Raw genomic sequence first — 9,029 nt, forward strand, 5'->3', positions numbered from 1 at the left:
ACTATATGACAACATCAAGAAAAAGTAACTCAAATCGACCTTGGTATACATTACAGGATATAAGAGGATAGCTGCGGCATGTATAAGTTCAGTAAATTTTTTATAGATGGCTTATAGGCAAATTTTCTACTGAATTGAGATTTTGAAGAAAATCTATAAATTCCGAATTAAGCATCGATTTTGAGGAAACAATTTTTCTACACATTGAAAGCACATTTTTTTTACAACTGGCATGTCTCAGCTTTGGTACAAGTAAATCTATGCATACCCATTTCACAAGCCTCAGATTCTGACCAGCAACAGGGGTCAAACCACCTTGAAAATTTTCCCACAAAACTGGAACAGACAATACCGAATATTTCTCATTTAAAAGTACATATTTTCACGGAGAAACTGATACAAGTTAAATTTTCAGCATGGGGATTTTCTTATGATACCAAGTTGTGAATCTGATATGAGCAGAAAATCTTTCTTCCAATTTAATCTCTGTACATATATTACATTAAACTAAAGGCGAATGCGTTATAAACAGCGCATCCACCAGAATCAATTCTTATGGATCGACTTATGGTGACATCTAGGAAAAGCTCCTTAAACCAAGTATCGAACCAAATGTAGAATCCTGTATGTTACATGTTATGCATAAATTACACGTTGAAGGATTCTACATTTGGTTGGCACCGTCAAATATTAGTTAAGCAAAATGTGTACAGATGGCCCTCAAGCATATTTACTGAATAATAATTTTTTTTTAAGAAAACTTGAATTAATTGATATGCCTTAAGTTCCGTAATAGGTTAGAAACGAATGAATACATCTACTTGAATTAACTATTTATATACTCTAGACTAGACCATATGAATAAGAGTCTATTGGTGCAAATAATCTATAATCAACCTTTTGAAATTATTCCCACAAAAATCAAAACATCTCGAAATTGAGTGTAGATTCTTGTTTAGCGTGGTCAATTTCGTTCTTCCTGTTACAAAATTTTAATACCAAATTTTAGATTTTTCGATTGAATATAGCCATTTTACACACAAAAATATCATTCAAACACAGACTTTCTTATTAGGAACTTATGATGAATGAGTAGGTATCCGGGTAGCAGAAAACCTCTAGACAACCAATTATACACGATTGAGTTTAATGTGTTGCCTAATCACTTGTACTCTCGTTCCTGATATACCTTCTCGATATCATATATTCCTATTACCAAATTCGAACACTAAATTCTTGATTTTTCGTTCGAATTAACCATTTCACACAAGCAAATCATATTCAAACTCCCAAATTCGTATCAGGAACATATGATGGATGAAGAGGTATCCGGGTAACAGATCTTCCATAGGCAACCAATCATACACGATTGAGTTTTATGTGTTGCCTATGTGTTATACTCCTGCTCCTGATATACCCCCTCGATCTTATATGTTCCTGTTACCAAATTCGAACACCAAATTCTTGATTTTTCATTCGAATTTCACACACGAAAATCAAGTCCTAACACCAAAATTCGTATCGGGAACATATGATGAATGAGAAGGTATCCGGGTCGCAAATCTTCTATAGGCAACCAATCATACACTAAGACGTTTTGTGTGTTGCCTATTCGATTTTACTCCTGCTCCTGATATACCTTCTCGGTCTCATATGTTCCTGTTACAAAATTCGTACACCAAATTTTTGGTGTTTCGTTCGAATTTACCCATTTCACACACGAAAATCAAATTCTTACACCAAAATTCGTTTCAGGAACATATCGCACCCCGGCAAGAACAGTGACGCAACTCAAAAATGCAGTATTTGAGAAATAACAAATGAAAGAAAACTACAAAACTCATATTAAAATAGTATAAGCTCCTTTTAAATTTCAAGTAGTTATTTTTGGTAGTGAATTCAATTATAATCTATAGAATAATATCATGGACCTGTAAATCAGTTTTTGTTAAATATGTGGTTTTACCAGGTCAGGTTAGGTCAGGTCTCTGAGTTTTGTCACTTTTCTTGCTTTTCTAAAATCAGTTGTTTTGTGTTGTGACCCCTTGAGTAATACTTATGTCACTTTCCAAGCCCATTTAATTAGAATAAAAAAGGAAGTTTAAATTAAGTGCTTTATTAGCTTATTCAAAATACAAAAAAATTACATGAAAATAGAGTAGTACACAATTCATGCAAACATCGAGTCATAAATGGGCTTATACAACGTGGGAATACTTTTTGCTGAGATAAGTGATTTGATATGAGCTTTCTTTATGGCAGAAATCTCCATTTTTTTCTTATATGCCGGAACGCACTTTATTGTAGAGATGCCCTCTTGCCTTCTCCTGGTATTATTGACATTGATCTGCCCATAATCTTTTTGTTCGTATGTAGTTTTCACAAAAATAATGCCAGGATCAGTCTTCTGCACTTTGAATACTTTTAGTTCGCTAGTTTTTATTTGTTCGTTGTTTGATGTTTTGTTAAAATTTGATCCTATCTGTTCAGAGAGTTTTTTTAAGTCGACAAAATCCTCGTAACTCAATTCTGTTACTTTATACGGATTTCCAGTTTTCCTTGCAGACCGAATTAATCTGACGTAATCAGTAGGAATATAGATGGGACCCGATTTAAGAGCTCTTTTAATTGACTTCTCTATGACAGAGTGCACATTGTCTCCTTCATTTTGTGTGTGTCCCCTGATCAAAAATTTATGTGTGATCGATTTGATTTTAAATTTTTGCACAGCATACAGGTACATGCCCATTATGAATTTGTTCTTTTGCTGGCCACAACAATTATCGGAGTAGAAAACAATTTCAAGGTTATCGTCATTTCTGGTTTTAGCTTTTTCTTCTAAGTATTTCAGAATGCAAGTGCCGATTTCTATGGCACCTCGATTTCCTTGACCCTCATGCCAAAAAAACACTCGACTTTATCTGACTGAAGTTCATTTATAGTTAAGTTGTAGCTGTTGATTTTGCTTTTATAATAAAAGGTAGACGTATCTCCTCTTGGTGCTGGTAGCACCGCTTGGAGATCGTAAGTGGCGACTATAATTTTTCCTTCGCTTTCTTTTGCCTTCTTTTTATCCTCTTCTTTTTCTGTTCTTGACAAAACTTTCTCCTTCAAATGTTTATCATATTTCTCTTGTATCGCTTCTCTTTCTTCTACCCTTGCGTTGTTATACGAGCTGCATAAGTCGCACTGATCTTTTTTGGGGGTGAAAAAAGAGATGTTAAAATTGGTATTGAAAATTCGGGAATACATCGTCAGATTTGCAAACGGAAGGTTTTTTTCAATGCACTCGTTTTTGTAGTCACGGTGTAAATCAGCCAGGCTTTTTCCACCCTCTATGAACTCCCGAGAAGTTTGCGCGCGCAGGTAATGACTGTCAATTCTTGGGATAGTATTAATATGAGCAACAACACCATCTTTTATTGCAGAATCTACTTTGAAGTGGTGTCCGTGTTTACCCCTTAGATCTTCTTGAAGAAATCCTTCGTTTAATTTGGTTACTACAGTTCTAATAACTCGGTTGTTGATGTCCAGCGTGGCCATAAAGAAAAATTTGCAAACACGTACGTTTACTTCGTTGATTACGAAATGGAATGCATGGTTACATTGGCGCCTACTTCCTTCTTTCTTGTACTGATACTGAGGTCTGACGGCGGTCATACTTCTACAGATAAATTCTCGTTGGGATTTCAGACTTTCGAGTGACCAGTAGTTTTCAAATATTTCGAGCCTTTTATTTTCTTCAATTTTTCTTGAACATTTTAGCTTACATTTTTCACCACACGCTGGCCGTACCTTTCTTGCCTGCATTTCTGTTTTGCGAATTGATGATGATGTATAAGGTTTTCCAGCATTTCGGAGAAATTTTGCTTTAGTCTTCTTCCACTCAACTGGATTGGCTTTCCTTTTCTTACCTTTTCGCTTATTATCTGTTTGGGTATTGTCTGATTCGGCACCTTCTTTCTTGTTAGTAATAATATTTTCATTCTCTTCCAATCCTGATGACTCGGACGTGTTTTCAGAATTAGGAGATGATGTATAATGAAAATCTGGATCTATGTCTGAATCATCTGCACTTTCATCTAATGATTCTTTTTGTTGTGGACTTGGTTTGACCCGTTGGAGCCTCAATCGCATTGTATGCAGATTTTCAACACACTGCCATTTCGAATGTGATCCTTGATCTTCTGGTACTGTGTCGTTGTTCAATTCCGTCTCTTTCGTGGCACTTTCTTGTTCTGTGGTTTCTTCTGCACCATACTTTGGTCTAAAATGTGTCGTTTGATCTTCCTGTACTATCACTTTGGAAAAATCCGGCACTTCAATCACATTTTCTTGTCCTTCGCTTTCTTCTATATTATTATTCTCTTCATAAATCTGACTTTCGTCGTCGTTTGACTCAGTTTGCAGCCTTTTTTCGCCGAGGTCTCTGTTAGGTTTCACGCTTTCTAAAGTGTTCTCCACTTCACCAATCAAGCAGGTTTCTTCGACTTCCATGTCAGAAGTTTTAAGTTTTTTGCTTCCTTCCTCGTTTTTTAATTCACAACTCTGCCCACTCTTCGGGATTTTCGTGGAGATTCCAGACACTAGACACGCATGTTTTAATTGCTGAAATTCCCCATTTAGTCCTTTTTCAATTTCAGCAGCAGCAGCAATAGCAGCTGCTAGAATTTTTCTACCTCGGTATCCTTGCTCTGGGTTCATAACGAATCTACAACAAATAAATTTCAAGCTACATTATTGATGTTCATTTCGTAGAGTAATATTATTCGCAATCACAAGGTTAGGTGACTACAATGTGAGACGTACTTTTGAATTAAGGAAAGTGACAACACAAAATACCGATATTCTAAGTCAGGAAGAGTGAGACAAGTCGAAATAAAACAATACAATAACATCCATTTAGAGATAATTCATTCAAGAAAAGTGATACAACACCAAACACTGACCGTCTCCATCAGGAAAAGTGGCACAAATCGAAATAAAACGGTACAAATCAATAGATATAGTGATAATTGATTCAAGAAAAGTGACATAACACAAAACACTAACACTTTCAATCAAGAAAAGTGGCACAAATCGAAATACAACGGAACAAGAAAATAGATTTAGGGATAATTGATTCAAGAAAACTGACACTTTTATGCTTATGACAATATCAAAAATTATATTTCACTTACCTTACTGCACAAAAACTGTCACAACTCGAAATGTTACGCTTTTCTTGACCGACAACATGCACACCTTCCTGTAACAATACTGAAGTGACACTGTTCTTGCAGTGATGAACGTGAATTAGCTTGAGAGTAAAACTGGCACAACTGCCCCCTAGCGGATGGATTGGGACTTAGAGATGTGTCGTTTTTCGTGCACGTGAGGATACAAAATACGCATTCATTGCTGTTATAAGCTCAGAATTCGTATTTTTTGAGTTGGGACACTGTTCTCGCCGGAGTGCGATATGATGAATGAGGAGATATCAGGGTAACAGATCTTCCATAGGCAACCAATCATACACGATTGAGTTTTATGTGTTGCCTATGTGTTATACTCCTGCTCCTGATGTACCTCCTCGGTCTCATTTGTTCCTGTTACCAAATTCGAACAGCAAATTCTTGATTTTTCGTTTGAGTTTACCCATTTCACACTCGAAAATCACTTTCAAACTTGTTTAACAAAAACATATGATGAACGAGGAGGTATCCGAGGGAATTTACCTATTTTACACACAAAAATACCATCCAAACACAGACATTCTCATCAGGAAAATATGATGAATGAGAAGCTATTCGGGTAGCAGATAACCTCCAGACAACCAATCATACACGAATTTGTTTTGTGTGTTGTAGTACAACTATTCAGTTGTACTACTGCTTCTGACAGGGCTGTATCTAGGGAGTGGCAAAGGTGGCACTTTCCACAGGCGCAAGGTCCACATGGGGCGCCCAAATATATAAAAAAAATAAAATATTGGAGCACCACGCGAAATAATTTGAAATTTCACAACTCGGTTTTCATGTAGGTATACGCCACGTAAAGAGCGATGCTGAGGAATCTGAAAGCATTTAAAATATTGCTAGCTTCCCTAGAATTTGCGTACTAATCCTAAAATAATCACAAGATTAGCAAAACGAGAATATCTAACTCAAATTATATACAAAAAAAAACTATAAGAAAATATAATGGATTCAAAGAAATTCTTCGAAAATGGGGGTGCTGTCTAATATATTGCCACAAGCGCAATAGTACCTAGATACGGCTCTGGACAAGGACCTACAAGAAACCATAAAGTGTAGCTAGTACTGAACCACAGTTTCTAAACATTTTTCATACTACCTGTGATTCACCAAAAAAAAAGTTCTGTTGGAAAGAAGTGGGCACTCTTCCAGAAAAAATATCACCCTGTAGATTAGCATTCAAAATCAGCATATTACATCATGAAAACTTCAAATTGGAATATCTATGCCAAACTTAAGTTAAATATCTTGTGAAGGGAAGGTGCTATGAGAAAAAAACTTGAACTTTAACAATAGTATCCCAAAAAAAAATTTTTCCGGTGTATACCGATGACGAATACAAAAATCACAGACAACAAGGGAGATGCCGACAAAACGGGTAGATAAAGGAAAATAATAAACCTCGGACATAGACGTACTTGTAGTGCTTCTTCTTCTTCTTGCTTATTTGAGCTGGTAGTTCATATAGGTAGGCGTCTGCCTGTCTGCACTTGTAGTGCAATAAAAGTAATCATCTTGAAAGCGATAATAAACTCATAAACTATAAAAGGGTCCGATTTTTTGCTGCTTTGTGGATTTGAAAGAAAAGTAAAAAGAGTATTGGTTCATTTTATGGAAGAATTTTCGTTCTTCGTATTTGAGATAATTCTGAAATTTTATATTTTGGAAATCTTGGGGGGGGTTATTTCCCCTAGTACTACCTATTTCTCCGCCATTGTGTATGAAATTTTCAGCGTTTTCGTCTTAGCAACATTCGTTCAGTCGTAGGGTGAACAAAAAATTCCCGTACCCTCAGGAAATGCATAACATCCGAACAATACAAAGCAACATATTTCACTTGAGGCTATATATAGAAGGACCTTATTAAACGATGAGTTCGCTCCTGATCGGTATCAATAAATATATCCATTTAAATATTTATATCGGCCCCCTTTATCGGTCGAAATTCTTTTAGATCTTGCCACTATAATAATATATTTTTCGCACCTGTTTCTGAGCGGCCTAGGGCAGCCCCTATGAAACATATGCAGCGGTGTAAAATTATTTTTTTCATCCCTATCATAGAGGGGTATCTATTACAATTGAATTTGAGCATTAGCTTTTTGTGTGACATAAATGATTAACCGGCCTAACATTTGGTTGATGATTACGGTAAAAAAAATTATTATAATTGAATAATTCTCATTTCGAATTCTGGTTGGTAATTAGATCAATTTTCGGTCCTTCTGAGAACAGTGTGGTTTCTGATTGTTTTGAAGGCACAAAATATGGGTCGTTCCTCCCCCCATTATTGAAGAAAAATAAGGTAAATTTGATTTTTCAACGATATCTGGGTGAATAGATTTCCAATATGAGGTTTCATTTGAATAGTTCGCTATCTGGACAGCTGTCATTTTCGAAGCTGTCATATTTTGACATTTGACAAGTAAAAACTACGCCATTGAAAAAAATGGAGCGACACATGGTTCAACGACGCATTGAAACTGTTAAAATTCATAATAGGTGAAAGTTTTGTAGCCACAGTTCGCAAAACTAAATCACTTTTGGTTCTCGGCCGAAAAAATTTGAGCTGTTGGGACAAGTTAGCGATGTGGAGAATGGAAACCGTGTGCTCAAGAATATCTGCGAATTTTCTTGCTGTAGCCCCTAGTTTGGCAATCCCTCAACGATCCAAGGGCGAAGTTTGAAACAAAATTTACTCGATATAATAGCATTTTTTTTATTACCGATTCAATAGTTCTTACTTTATACGGGGTTTCATAAATTGGAGGTACGACGAAAAATGATAAATTACTTGAATAATTTTAAGAATATGATGTCCTTTATTATATGGGCCTGCAAACGCTTTGTTTTCGAGATGCAGGGTGTTTCTTGTAGTCGATTTTGTGATGCTTATAAAAGTTTATCGAATCGTTATTAATTTTCTCTACAGATTGGGTAAATCAGTACCAAAACACATAATTGATTATTTATTCATCACAGCTCACTGGATCTTAAAATAATTTGAATTTTTCTGGGGATTACCAGAATACAGATACAGTCGAAGCAAAATCTTGGATGCGGGGTCTGCACCAAGAAAATCAACCATAATTGATTGGTATGCTGAGTTTGAACGTGATGAAATGAGTACCGAAGACGGCGAACGCAATGGACGTCCAAAAGAGTCTGTCACCGACGAAAAAATCAAAAAAGTTCACAAAATAATTTTGAAGGACCGTACAGTGAAGTTGCTCGAGATATCAGACCTTGTGAAGATATCATCTGAACGTGTACATCATATCATTCACGAATATTTGTACATGAGATAGCTGTGTGCAAAATGGTTGCCGCGCGAGCTCACAATCGATCAAAAGTAAAAACGTGTTAACGATTCTGAGCAGTGTTCGAAGCTGTTCAAGTGCAATAAACCTGAATTTTTGCGTCGATATGTAACAATGGATGGAACATGGCTCCATCATTTCACTCCGGAGCCAAATTGACAGTCAGCCCAGTGGACTGCACGCGATGAACCGAATCCAAATCGAGGAAAAACACAACAGTCAGCTGGCAAGGTTATGGCATCAGTATTCTGGGAAGCGCAAGGTAAAATATTCATTGATTACCTCTAAAAAGGCATCAACAGCGATTATTATATAGCGTTATTGCATCGTTTAAAAATTGAAATCGTCAGAAAACGGCCCCATTTGAAGAAAAAAGGTGTTGTTTCATCAAGACAATGCGCCGCGTCACACATCAATAAAAACAATGGCAAAATTGCATGAAATGTGCTTAAAATTGTTACTGCATCCACCG

The sequence above is a fragment of the Harmonia axyridis genome, chromosome X, assembly GCF_914767665.1.
Source record: "Harmonia axyridis chromosome X, icHarAxyr1.1, whole genome shotgun sequence".
Classification (NCBI taxonomy): domain Eukaryota; kingdom Metazoa; phylum Arthropoda; class Insecta; order Coleoptera; family Coccinellidae; genus Harmonia; species Harmonia axyridis.